At 50.9% G+C, this 13,823-nt stretch overlaps 1 protein-coding gene across 1 annotated transcript in view; it reads right to left on the bottom strand.

The window, feature by feature from the left end:
* Nucleotides 1-13,445, bottom strand: part of ADM2 (adrenomedullin 2) — a 49,735-nt gene extending 36,290 nt beyond the window's left edge. Inside the window, exon 1 of the mRNA XM_053716306.1 lies at nucleotides 13,392-13,445. The gene's annotated coding sequence lies outside the window, so the exon portion shown is untranslated. The remainder of the gene's footprint in view (nucleotides 1-13,391) is intronic.
* Between the last annotated feature and the right edge of the window lie 378 nt (nucleotides 13,446-13,823).

Genomic DNA, 13,823 nt, shown 5'->3' with positions numbered 1-13,823 from the left:
AGTTACCTGTCTCTCAGGGCTGCGCTTGTCTCTCAGGGCTGCACTGTCTCACTGTATAGTTACCTGTCTCTCAGGGCTGTGCTGTCTCGCTGTATAGTTCCTGTCCCTCTCAGAGCCGTGCTGTCTCACTGTATAGTACCCTGTCTCTCAGAGGCTTGTGCTGTCTCACTGTATAGTTAACCTGTCCTCTCAGGGATGTGCTGTTCCCACTGTATAGTTACCTGTCTCTCAGGGCTGTGCTGTCTCTCAGGGCTGTGCTGTCTCACTGTATGGTTACCTGTCTCTCAGGGCTGCGCTATCTCTCAGGGCTGTGCTGTCTCACTGTATAGTTACCTGTCTCTCAGGGCTGTGCTGTCTCACTGTACAGTTACCTGTCTCTCAGTGCTGCACTGTCTCACTGTATAGTTACATGTCTCTCAGGGCTGCGCTGTCTCACTGTACTGTACCTGTCTCTCAGGGCTGTGCTGTCTCACTGTATAGTTACCTTTCTCTCAGGGCTGCACTGTCTCACTGTATAGTTACCTGTCTCTCAGGGCTGTGCTGTCTCTCAGGGCTGTGCTGTCTCACTGTATAGTTACCTGTCTCTCAGGGCTGCGCTGTCTCTCAGGGCTGCACTGTCTCACTGTATAGTTACCTGTCTCTCAGGGCTGTGCTGTCTCACTGTATAGTTACCTGTCTCTCAGGGCTGCACTGTCTCACTGTATAGTTACCTGTCTCTCAGGGCTGTGCTGTCTCTCAGAGCTGTGCTGTCTCACTGTATAGTTACCTGTCTCTCAGGGCTTGCGCTGTCTCTCAGGGCTGCACTGTCTCACTGTATAGTTACCCTGTCTCTCAGGGCTGTGCTGTCTCACTGTATAGTTACCTGTCTCTCAGGGCTGCGCTGTCTCTCAGGGCTGCGTTGTCTCACTGTATAGTTACCTGTCTCTCAGGGCTGCACTGTCTCACTGTACAGTTACCTGTCTCTCAGGGTTGCGCTGTCTCACTGTATAAGTTACCTGTCTCTCAGGGGCTGTGCTGTCTCACTGTATAAGTTACCCTGTCTATCAGGGCTATGCTGTCTCACTGTATAGTTACCTGTCTCTCAGGGCTGCACTGTCTCACTGTATAGTTACCTGTCTCTCAGGGCTGTGCTGTCTCACTGTATAGTTACCTGTCTCTCAGGGCTGTGCTGTCTCACTGTATAGTTACCTGTCTCTCAGGGCTGTGCTGTCTCACTGTATAGTTACCTGTCTCTCAGGGCTGCGCTGTCTCTCTGGGCTGTGCTGTCTCACTGTATAGTTACCTGTCTCTCAGGGCTGCACTGTCTCTCTGGGCTGTGCTGTCTCACTGTATAGTTACCTGTCTCTCAGGGCTGTGTTGTCTCTCAGGGCTGTGCTGTCTCACTGTATAGTTACCTGTCACTCAGGGCTGTGCTGTCTCACTGTATAGTTACCTGTCTCTCTGGGCTGTGCTGTCTCACTGTATAGTTACCTGTCTCTCAGGGCTGTGCTGTCTCACTGTATGGTTACCTGTCTCTCAGGGCTGTGCTGTCTCTCAGGGCTGCACTGTCTCACTGTATAGTTACCTGTCTCTCATGGCTGTGCTGTCTCACTGTATAGTTACCTGTCTCTCATGGCTGTGCTGTCTCACTGTATAGTTACCTGTCTCTCAGGGCTGTGCTGTCTCACTGTATAGTTACCTGTCTCTCAGGGCTGTGCTGTCTCACTGTATAGTTACCTGTCTCTCAGGGCTGTGCTGTCTCTCAGGGCTGCGCTGTCTCACTGTATAGTTACCTGTCTCTCAGGGCTGTGCTGTCTCACTGTATAGTTACCTGTCTCTCAGGGCTGCGCTGTCTCTCAGGGCTGCGCTGTCTCACTGTATAGTTACCTGTCTCTCAGGGCTGTGCTGTCTCACTGTATAGTTACCTGTCTCTCAGGGCTGTGCTATCTCACTGTATGGTTACCTGTCTCTCAGGGCTGTGCTGTCTCTCAGGGCTGCACTGTCTCACTGTATAGTTACCTGTCTCTCATGGCTGTGCTGTCTCACTGTATAGTTACCTGTCTCTCGGTGGCTGCGCTGTCTCTCAGGGCTGCGCTGTCTCACTGTATAGTTACCTGTCTCTCAGGGCTGTGCTGTCTCACTGTATAGTTACCTGTCTCTCAGGGCTGTGCTATCTCACTGTATGGTTACCTGTCTCTCAGGGCTGTGCTGTCTCTCAGGGCTGCACTGTCTCACTGTATAGTTACCTGTCTCTCATGGCTGTGCTGTCTCACTGTATATTTACCTGTCTCTCATGGCTGTGCTGTCTCACTGTATAGTTACCTGTCTCTCAGGGCTGCACTGTCTCACTGTTTAGTTACCTGTTTCTCAGGGCTGTGCTGTCTCACTGTATAGTTACCTGTCTCTCAGGGCTGTGCTGTCTCACTGTATAGTTACCTGTCTCTCAGGACTGTGCTGTCTCACTGTATAGTTACCTGTCTCTCAGGGCTGTGCTGTCTCACTGTATAGTTACCTGTCTCTCAGGGCTGTGCTGTCTCACTGTATAGTTACCTGTCTCTAAGGGTTGTGCTGTCTCACTGTATAGTTACCTGTCTCTCAGGGCTGTGCTGTCTCTCATGGTTGTGCTGTCTCACTGTATAGTTACCTGTCTCTCATGGCTGTGCTGTCTCACTGTATAGTTACCTGTCTCTCATGGCTGCGCTGTCTCTCAGGGCTGTGCTGTCTCACTGTATAGTCACCTGTCTCTCAGGGCTGCGCTGTCTCATTGTATAGTTACCTGTCTCTCAGGGCTGCGCTGTCTCATTGTATAGTTACCTGTCTCTCAGGGATGTGCTGTCTCACTGTATAGTTACCTGTCTCTCAGAGCTGTGCTGTCTCACTGTATAGTTACCTGTCTCTCAGGGCTGTGCTGTCTCACTGTATAGTTACCTGTCTCTCAGGGCTGCTCTGTCTCACTGTATAGTTACCTGTCTCTCAGGGCTGCGCTGTCTCTCAGGGCTGCACTGTCTCACTGTATAGTTACCTGTCTCTCAGGGCTGTGCTGTCTCACTGTACAGTTACCTGTCTCTCAGTGCTGCACTGTCTCACTGTATAGTTACCTGTCTCTCAGGGCTGTGCTGTCTCACTGTATAGTTACCTGTCTCTCAGGGCTGCGCTGTCTCACTGTATAGTTACCTGTCTATCAGGGCTGTGCTGTCTCTCAGGGCTGTGCTGTCTCACTGTATGGTTACCTGTCTCTCAGGGCTGCGCTATCTCTCAGGGCTGTGCTGTCTCACTGTATAGTTACCTGTCTCTCAGGGCTGTGCTGTCTCACTGTACAGTTACCTGTCTCTCAGGGCTGCACTGTCTCACTGTATAGTTACATGTCTCTCAGGGCTGCGCTGTCTCACTGTACTGTTACCTGTCTCTCAGGGCTGTGCTGTCTCACTGTATAGTTACCTGTCTCTCAGGGCTGCACTGTCTCACTGTATAGTTACCTGTCTCTCAGGGCTGTGCTGTCTCTCAGGGCTGTGCTGTCTCACTGTATAGTTACCTGTCTCTCAGGGCTGCGCTGTCTCTCAGGGCTGCACTGTCTCACTGTATAGTTACCTGTCTCTCAGGGCTGTGCTGTCTCACTGTATAGTTACCTGTCTCTCAGGGCTGCACTGTCTCACTGTATAGTTACCTGTCTCTCAGGGCTGTGCTGTCTCTCAGGGCTGTGCTGTCTCACTGTATAGTTACCTGTCTCTCAGGGCTGCGCTGTCTCTCAGGGCTGCACTGTCTCACTGTATAGTTACCTGTTCTCTCAGGGCTGTGCTGTTCTCACTGTATAGTTTAACCTGTCTCTCAGGGCTGCGCTGTCTCTCAGGCGCTGCCGTTGTCTCACTGTATAGTTACCTGTCTCTCAGGGCTGCACTGTCCTCTCTGGACTGTGCTGTCTCACTGTATAGTTACCTTGTCTCTCAGGGCTGCGCTGTCTCTCTGGGCTGTGCTGTCTCACTGTATAGTTACCTGTCTCTCAAGGGCTGCCACTGACTCTCTGGACTGTGCCTGTCTCAACTGTATAGTTACCTGTCTCTCAGGGCTGTGTTGTCTTCTCAGGGCTGTGCTGTCCTCACTGTATAGTTACCCTGTCTCTCAGGGCTGCTCTGTCTCACTGTATAGTTACCTGTCTCTCAGGGCTGTGCTGTCTCTCAGGGCTGTGCTGTCTCTCTGTATAGTTACCTGTCTCTTCAGGGCTGTGCTGCTCTCACTGTATTAGTTACCCTGTCTCTCAGGGCTGCCACTGTCTCACTGTATAGTTACCTGTCTCCTCAGGGCTGTGCTGTCTCACTGTATAGTACCTGTCTCTCAGGGCTGTGCTGTCTCACTGTATAGTTACCTGTCTCTCAGGCTGCGCTGTCTCACTGTATAGTTACCTGTCTCTCAGGGCTGTGCTGTCCTCACTGTATAGTTACCTGTCTCTCAGGGCTGCGCTGTCTCACTGTATAGTTACCTGTCCTCTCAGGGCGTGCTGTCTTCACTGTATAGTGTACCTGTCTCTCAGGGACTGTGCTGTCTCACTGTATACGTTACCTGTCTCTCAGGGCTGCACTGTCCTCACTGAAAGTATACCTGTCCTCACTGTATAGTTACCTGTCCTCTCAGGGGCTGCACTGTCTCACTGTATAGTTACCTGTCTCACTGTATAGTTACCTGTCTCTTCAGGGCTGTGCTGTCTCACTGTATAGTTACCTGTCTCTCAGGGCTGTGCTGTCTCACTGTATAGTTTACCTGGCTCTCAGGGCTGCACTGTCTCACTGTATAGGTTACCTGTCTCTCAGGGCTGCACTGTCTCACTGTAAAGTTACCTTTCTCTCAGGGGCTGCACTGTCCTCACTGTATAGTTACCTGTCTCTCAGTGCTGTGCTGTCTCACTGTATAGTTACCCTTCTCTCAGGGCTGTGCTGTCTCACTGTATAGTTACCTGTCTCTCAGTGGCTGCGCTGTCTCACTGTATACTTACCTGTCTCTCAGGGCTGCGCTGTCTCATTGTATAGTTACCAGTCTCTCAGGGCTGCTGCTGTCTCACTGATATAGTTATCTTGCCTCTCATGGCTTTGCTGCTCTCACTGTATAGTTACCCTGTCTCTCAGGGCTGTGCTGTCTCACTGTATAGTTTACCTGTCTCTCAGGGGCTGTGCTGTCTCACTGTATATTACCTGGTCTCTCAGGGCTGTGCTGTCTCACTGTATAGGTTACCTGTCTCTCAGGGCTGTGCTGTCCTCACTGTATAGTTACCTGTCTCTCAGGGCTGCGCTGTCTCACTGTATAGTTACCTGTCTCTCAGGGCTGTGCTGTCTCACTGTATAGTTACCTGTCTCTCAGGGTTGTGCTGTCTCACTGTATAGTTACCTGTCTCTCAGGGCTGTGCTGTCTCTCATGGCTGTGCTGTCTCACTGTATAGTTACCTGTCTCTCATGGCTGTGCTGTCTCACTGTATAGTTACCTGTCTCTCATGGCTGCGCTGTCTCTCAGGGCTGTGCTGTCTCACTGTATAGTTACCTGTCTCTCAGGGCTGCGCTGTCTCATTGTATAGTTACCTGTCTCTCAGGGCTGCGCTGTCTCATTGTATAGTTACCTGTCTCTCAGGGATGTGCTGTCTCACTGTATAGTTACCTGTCTCTCAGAGCTGTGCTGTCTCACTGTATAGTTACCTGTCTCTCAGGGCTGTGCTGTCTCACTGTATAGTTACCTGTCTCTCAGGGCTGCTCTGTCTCACTGTATAGTTACCTGTCTCTCAGGGCTGCGCTGTCTCTCAGGGCTGCACTGTCTCACTGTATAGTTACCTGTCTCTCAGGGCTGTGCTGTCTCACTGTACAGTTACCTGTCTCTCAGTGCTGCACTGTCTCACTGTATAGTTACCTGTCTCTCAGGGCTGTGCTGTCTCACTGTATAGTTACCTGTCTCTCAGGGCTGCGCTGTCTCACTGTATAGTTACCTGTCTCTCAGGGCTGTGCTGTCTCTCAGGGCTGTGCTGTCTCACTGTATGGTTACCTGTCTCTCAGGGCTGCGCTGTCTCTCAGGGCTGTGCTGTCTCACTGTATAGTTACCTGTCTCTCAGGGCTGTGCTGTCTCACTGTACAGTTACCTGTCTCTCAGGGCTGCACTGTCTCACTGTATAGTTACATGTCTCTCAGGGCTGCGCTGTCTCACTGTACTGTTACCTGTCTCTCAGGGCTGTGCTGTCTCACTGTATAGTTACCTGTCTCTCAGGGCTGCACTGTCTCACTGTATAGTTACCTGTCTCTCAGGGCTGTGCTGTCTCTCAGGGCTGTGCTGTCTCACTGTATAGTTACCTGTCTCTCAGGGCTGCGCTGTCTCTCAGGGCTGCACTGTCTCACTGTATAGTTACCTGTCTCTCAGGGCTGTGCTGTCTCACTGTATAGTTACCTGTCTCTCAGGGCTGCACTGTCTCACTGTATAGTTACCCTGTCTCTCAGGGCTGTGCTGTCTCTCAGGGCTGTGCTGTCTCACTGTATAGTTACCTGTCTCTCAGGGCTGCGCTGTCTCTCAGGGCTGCACTGTCTCACTGTATAGTTACCTGTCTCTCAGGGCTGTGCTGTCTCACTGTATAGTTACCTGTCTCTCAGGGCTGCGCTGTCTCTCAGGGCTGCGTTGTCTCACTGTATAGTTACCTGTCTCTCAGGGCTGCACTGTCTCACTGTATAGTTACCTGTCTCTCAGGGTTGCGCTGTCTCACTGTATAGTTACCTGTCTCTCAGGGCTGTGCTGTCTCACTGTATAGTACCTGTCTATCAGGGCTATGCTGTCTCACTGTATAGTTACCTGTCTCTCAGGGCTGCACTGTCTCACTGTATAGTTACCTGTCTCTCAGGGCTGTGCTGTCTCACTGTATAGTTACCTGTCTCTCAGGGCTGTGCTGTCTCACTGTATAGTTACCTGTCTCTCAGGGCTGTGCTGTCTCACTGTATAGTTACCTGTCTCTCAGGGCTGCGCTGTCTCTCTGGGCTGTGCTGTCTCACTGTATAGTTACCTGTCTCTCAGGGCTGCACTGTCTCTCTGGGCTGTGCTGTCTCACTGTATAGTTACCTGTCTCTCAGGGCTGTGTTGTCTCTCAGGGCTGTGCTGTCTCACTGTATAGTTACCTGTCTCTCAGGGCTGCACTGTCTCACTGTATAGTTACCTGTCTCTCAGGGCTGTGCTGTCTCTCAGGGCTGTGCTGTCTCTCTGTATAGTTACCTGTCTCTCAGGGCTGTGCTGTCTCACTGTATAGTTACCTGTCTCTCAGTGCTGCACTGTCTCACTGTATAGTTACCTGTCTCTCAGGGCTGTGCTGTCTCACTGTATAGTTACCTGTCTCTCAGGGCTGCGCTGTCTCACTGTATAGTTACCTGTCTCTCAGGGCTGTGCTGTCTCTCAGGGCTGTGCTGTCTCACTGTATGGTTACCTGTCTCTCAGGGCTGCGCTGTCTCTCAGGGCTGTGCTGTCTCACTGTATAGTTACCTGTCTCTCAGGGCTGTGCTGTCTCACTGTACAGTTACCTGTCTCTCAGGGCTGCACTGTCTCACTGTATAGTTACATGTCTCTCAGGGCTGCGCTGTCTCACTGTACTGTTACCTGTCTCTCAGGGCTGTGCTGTCTCACTGTATAGTTACCTGTCTCTCAGGGCTGCACTGTCTCACTGTATAGTTACCTGTCTCTCAGGGCTGTGCTGTCTCTCAGGGCTGTGCTGTCTCACTGTATAGTTACCTGTCTCTCAGGGCTGCGCTGTCTCTCAGGGCTGCACTGTCTCACTGTATAGTTACCTGTCTCTCAGGGCTGTGCTGTCTCACTGTATAGTTACCTGTCTCTCAGGGCTGCACTGTCTCACTGTATAGTTACCTGTCTCTCAGGGCTGTGCTGTCTCTCAGGGCTGTGCTGTCTCACTGTATAGTTACCTGTCTCTCAGGGCTGCGCTGTCTCTCAGGGCTGCACTGTCTCACTGTATAGTTACCTGTCTCTCAGGGCTGTGCTGTCTCACTGTATAGTTACCTGTCTCTCAGGGCTGCGCTGTCTCTCAGGGCTGCGTTGTCTCACTGTATAGTTACCTGTCTCTCAGGGCTGCACTGTCTCACTGTATAGTTACCTGTCTCTCAGGGTTGCGCTGTCTCACTGTATAGTTACCTGTCTCTCAGGGCTGTGCTGTCTCACTGTATAGTTACCTGTCTATCAGGGCTATGCTGTCTCACTGTATAGTTACCTGTCTCTCAGGGCTGCACTGTCTCACTGTATAGTTACCTGTCTCTCAGGGCTGTGCTGTCTCACTGTATAGTTACCTGTCTCTCAGGGCTGTGCTGTCTCACTGTATAGTTACCTGTCTCTCAGGGCTGTGCTGTCTCACTGTATAGTTACCTGTCTCTCAGGGCTGCGCTGTCTCTCTGGGCTGTGCTGTCTCACTGTATAGTTACCTGTCTCTCAGGGCTGCACTGTCTCTCTGGGCTGTGCTGTCTCACTGTATAGTTACCTGTCTCTCAGGGCTGTGTTGTCTCTCAGGGCTGTGCTGTCTCACTGTATAGTTACCTGTCTCTCAGGGCTGCACTGTCTCACTGTATAGTTACCTGTCTCTCAGGGCTGTGCTGTCTCTCAGGGCTGTGCTGTCTCTCTGTATAGTTACCTGTCTCTCAGGGCTGTGCTGTCTCACTGTATAGTTACCTGTCTCTCAGGGCTGCACTGTCTCACTGTATAGTTACCTGTCTCTCAGGGCTGTGCTGTCTCACTGTATACTTACCTGTCTCTCAGGGCTGTGCTGTCTCACTGTATAGTTACCTGTCTCTCAGGGCTGCGCTGTCTCACTGTATAGTTACCTGTCTCTCAGGGCTGTGCTGTCTCACTGTATAGTTACCTGTCTCTCAGGGCTGCGCTGTCTCACTGTATAGTTACCTGTCTCTCAGGGCTGTGCTGTCTCACTGTATAGTTACCTGTCTCTCAGGGCTGTGCTGTCTCACTGTATAGTTACCTGTCTCTCAGGGCTGCACTGTCTCACTGTAAAGTTACCTGTCTCACTGTATAGTTACCTGTCTCTCAGGGCTGCACTGTCTCACTGTATAGTTACCTGTCTCACTGTATAGTTACCTGTCTCTCAGGGCTGTGCTGTCTCACTGTATAGTTACCTGTCTCTCAGGGCTGTGCTGTCTCACTGTATAGTTACCTGGCTCTCAGGGCTGCACTGTCTCACTGTATAGTTACCTGTCTCTCAGGGCTGCACTGTCTCACTGTATAGTTACCTGTCTCTCAGGGCTGCACTGTCTCACTGTATAGTTACCTGTCTCTCAGGTCTGTGCTGTCTCACTGTATAGTTACCTGTCTCAAGGCTCTGTATAGTTACTGTCTCAGCGGCTGTGCTGTCTCACTGTATAGTTACCTGTCTCTCAGGTGCTGCACTGTCTCACTTGTATAGTTACCAGTCTCTCAGGGCTGTGCTGTCTCACTGTATAGTTACCTGTCTCTCAGGGCCTGCGCTGTCTCACTGTTAGTTACTGTCTCTCAGGGCTGTGCTGGTCTCTCAGGGCTGTGCTGTCTCACTGTATAGTTACCTGTCTCTCAGGGCTGCGCTGTCTCTCAGTGCTGTCTCACTGTATAGTTACCTGTCTCTCAGGGCTGTGCTGTCTCACTGTATAGTTACCTGTCTCTCAGGGCTTTGCACTGTCTCAACTGTATAGTTACTGTCTCTCAGGGCTGCGCTTTCTCACTGTATAGTTACCTGTCTCTCAGGGCTGTGCTGTCTCACTGTATAGTTACCTGTCTCTCAGGGATGCGCTGTCTCACTGTATAGTTACCTGTCTCTCAGGGCTGTGCTGTCTCACTGTATAGTTACCTGTCTCTCAGGGCTATGCTGTCTCACTGTATAGGTTACCTGTCTCTCAGGGCTGCACTGTCTCATTGTATAGTTACCAGTCTCTCAGGGCTGCGCTGTCCACTGTATAGTTACCTGTCTCTCAGGGCTTTGCTGTCTCAACTGTATAGTTACCTGTCTCTCAGGCTGTGCTGTCTCACTGTATAGTTACCTGTCTCTCAGGGCTGTGCTGTCTCACTGTATAGTTACCCTGTCTCTCAGGGCTGTGCTGTCTCACTGTATAGTTACCTGTCCTCTCAGGGCTGTGCTGTCTCACTGTATAGTTACCTGTCTCTCAGGGCTGTGCTGTTCTCACTGTATAGTTACCTGTCTCTCAGGGCTGCACTGTCTCACTGTATAGTTACCTGTCTCTCAGGGCTGTGCTGTCTCACTGTATAGTTACCTGTCTCTCAGGGCTGCGCTGTCTCACTGTATAGTTACCTGTCTCTCAGGGCTGTGCTGTCTCACTGTATAGTTACCTATCTCTCAGGGCTGCGCTGTCTCATCTGTAATAGTTACCTGTCTCTCAGGGCTGTGCTGTCTCACTGTATAGTTACCTGTCTCTCAGGGCTGTGCTGTCTCTCAGGGCTGCGCTGTCTCACTGTATAGTTACCTGTCTCTCAGGGCTGTGCTGTCTCTCAGGGCTGTGCTGTCTCACTGTATAGTTACCTGTCTCTCAGGGCTGTGCTGTCTCTCAGGGCTGTGCTGTCTCACTGTATAGTTACCTGTCTCTCAGGGCTGCGCTGTCTCTCAGGGCTGCGTTGTCTCACTGTATAGTTACCTGTCTCTCAGGGCTGTGCTGTCTCACTGTATAGTTACCTGTCTCTCAGGGCTGCGCTGTCTCTCAGGGCTGCGTTGTCTCACTGTATAGTTACCTGTCTCTCAGGGCTGCGCTGTCTCACTGTATAGTTACCTGTCTCTCAGGGCTGTGCTGTCTCTCAGGGCTGTGCTGTCTCACTGTATAGTTACCTGTCTATCAGGGCTGTGCTGTCTCACTGTATAGTTACCTGTCTCTCAGGGCTGTGCTGTCTCACTGTATAGTTACCTGTCTCTCAGGGCTGTGCTGTCTCACTGTATAGTTACCTGTCTCTCAGGGCTGTGCTGTCTCTCAGGGCTGTGCTTTCTCACTGTATAGTTACCTGTCTCTCAGGGCTTTGCTGTCTCACTGTATAGTTACCTGTCTCTCAGGGCTGTGCTGTCTCACTGTATAGTTACCTGTCTCTCAGGGCTGTGCTGTCTCACTGTATGGTTACCTGTCTCTCAGGGCTGTGCTGTCTCTCAGGGCTGTGCTGTCTCACTGTATGGTTACCTGTCTCTCAGGGCTGCACTGTCTCACTGTACAGTTACCTGTCTCTCAGGGCTGTGCTGTCTCACTGTATAGTTACCTGTCTCTCAGGGCTGTGCTGTCTCACTGTATAGTTACCTGTCTCTCAAGGCTGTGCTGTCTCACTGTATAGTTACCTGTCTCTCAGGGCTGTGCTGTCTCACTGTATAGTTACCTGTCTCTCAGGGCTGCGCTGTCTCACTGTATAGTTACCTGTCTCTCAGGGCTGCGCTGTCTCACTGTATAGTTACCTGTCTCTCTGGGCTGTGCTGTCTCTCAGGGCTGTGCTGTCTCTCAGGGCTGTGCTGTCTCACTGTATAGTTATCTGTCTCTCAGGGCTGTGCTGTCTCACTGTATGGTTACCTGTCTCTCAGGGCTGTGCTGTCTCACTGTATAGTTACCTGTCTCTCAGGGCTGCTCTGTCTCACTGTATAGTTACCTGTCTCTTAGGGCTGCGCTGTCTCACTGTATGGTTACCTGTCTCTCAGGGCTGTGCTATCTCTCAGGGCTGCGCTGTCTCACTGTATAGTTACCTGTCTCTCAGGGCTGCGCTGTCTCACTGTATGGTTACCTGTCTCTCAGGACTGTGCTGTCTCTCAGGGCTGCGCTGTCTCACTGTATAGTTACCTGTCTCTCAGGGCTGTGCTGTCTCACTGTATAGTTACCTGTCTCTCAGGGCTGCGCTGTCTCACTGTATAGTTACCTGTCTCTCAGGGCTGCGCTGTCTCACTGTATAGTTACCTGTCTCTCAGGGCTGTGCTGTCTCTCAGGGCTGTGCTGTCTCACTGTATAGTTACCTGTCTCTCAGGGCTGCGCTGTCTCTCAGGGCTGTGTTGTCTCACTGTATAGTTACCTGTCTCTCAGGGCTGTGCTGTCTCACTGTATAGTTACCTGTTTCTCAGGGCTGCACTGTCTCACTGTATAGTTACCTGTCTCTCAGGGCTGTGCTGTCTCACTGTATAGTTACCTGTCTCTCAGGGCTGTGCTGTCTCACTGTATAGTTACCTCTCTCTCAGGGCTGTGCTGTCTCACTGTATAGTTACCTGTCTCTCAGGGCTGCGCTGTCTCACTGTATAGTTACCTGTCTCTCAGGGCTGTGCTGTCTCTCAGGGCTGTGCTGTCTCACTGTATGGTTACCTGTCTCTCAGGGCTGCGCTGTCTCTCTGTGTAGTTACCTGTCTCTCAGGGCTGTGCTGTCTCACTGTATAGTTACCTGTCTCTCAGGGCTGCGTTGTCTCACTGTATAGTTACCTCTCTCTCAGGGCTGTGCTGTCTCACTGTATAGTTACCTGTCTCTCAGGGCTGTGCTGTCTCACTGTATAGTTACCTGTCTCTCAGGGCTGCGTTGTCTCACTGTATAGTTACCTGTCTATCAGGGCTGCGCTGTCTCACTGTATAGTTACCTGTCTCTCAGGGCTGTGCTGTCTCACTGTATAGTTACCTGTCTCTCAGGGCTGTGCTGTCTCACTGTATAGTTACCTGTCTCTCAGGGCTGCGTTGTCTCACTGTATAGTTACCTGTCTCTCAGGGCTGCGCTGTCTCACGTTATATTTACCTGTCTATCAGGGCTGCGCTGTCTCTCTGGGCTGTGCTGTCTCACTGTATAGTTACCTGTCTCTCAGGGCTGTGCTGTCTCACTGTATAGTTACCTGTCTCTCAGGGCTGCACTGTCTCACTGTATAGTTACCTGTCTCTCAGGGCTGCGCTGTCTCACTGTATAGTTACCTATCTCTCAGGGCTGTGCTGTCTCACTGTATAGTTACCAGTCTCTCAGGGCTGTGCTGTCTCTCAGGGCTGTGCTGTCTCACTGTATAGTTACCTGTCTCTCAGGGCTGTGCTGTCTCACTGTATAGTTACCTGTCTCTCAGGGCTGTGCTGTCTCACTGTATAGTTACCTGTCTCTCAGGGCTGCGTTGTCTCACTGTATAGTTACCTGTCTCTCAGGGCTGCGCTGTCTCACTGTATATTTACCTGTCTATCAGGGCTGCGCTGTCTCTCTGGGCTGTGCTGTCTCACTGTATAGTTACCTGTCTCTCAGGGCTTTGCTGTCTCACTGTATAGTTACCTGTCTCTCAGGGCTGCACTGTCTCACTGTATAGTTACCTGTCTCTCAGGGCTGCGCTGTCTCACTGTATAGTTACCTGTCTATCAGGGCTGCGCTGTCTCACTGTATATTTACCTGTCTATCATGGCTGCGCTGTCTCTCTGGGCTGTGCTGTCTCACTGTATAGTTACCTGTCTCTCAGGGCTTTGCTGTCTCTCAGGGCAGCGCTGTCTCTCAGTGCTATTTCTCTCCAGGGCTCAGTGACATTAATTCCTTAGGTGTGAAGTTCTGTAGCATATGGGGAGGGCAGGTCAGGATGATGCAATAGTGACAATAGTGACAATAGTGACGAGAGACCTGAGACGACACAAAATTATATGATGAACAAAAGCCACAGCTGGGAGAAACTTGTGAGAGAGCAGAAAACACAGTCTAGATCAGGGCTCAAAAACTGCGAGAAATTCCGTACGGCATTAAGCTGAAAGATGTAAATTATAATCTTGTGCTTTTATGCTGATGATATGCTACTTTTTTTTTCTTTTTTCTTTTTATTATTAAGGTATGCGAAATACATGTACAGTAAATACATGTACAGTAAATACATATACAGTAAATACATGTAC

Source organism: Bombina bombina, chromosome 6 (assembly GCF_027579735.1).
Source record: "Bombina bombina isolate aBomBom1 chromosome 6, aBomBom1.pri, whole genome shotgun sequence".
Taxonomy (NCBI): domain Eukaryota; kingdom Metazoa; phylum Chordata; class Amphibia; order Anura; family Bombinatoridae; genus Bombina; species Bombina bombina.
Note: the sequence above shows the minus strand (reverse complement) of the source record. Positions and strands in the feature narration are given on the sequence as shown.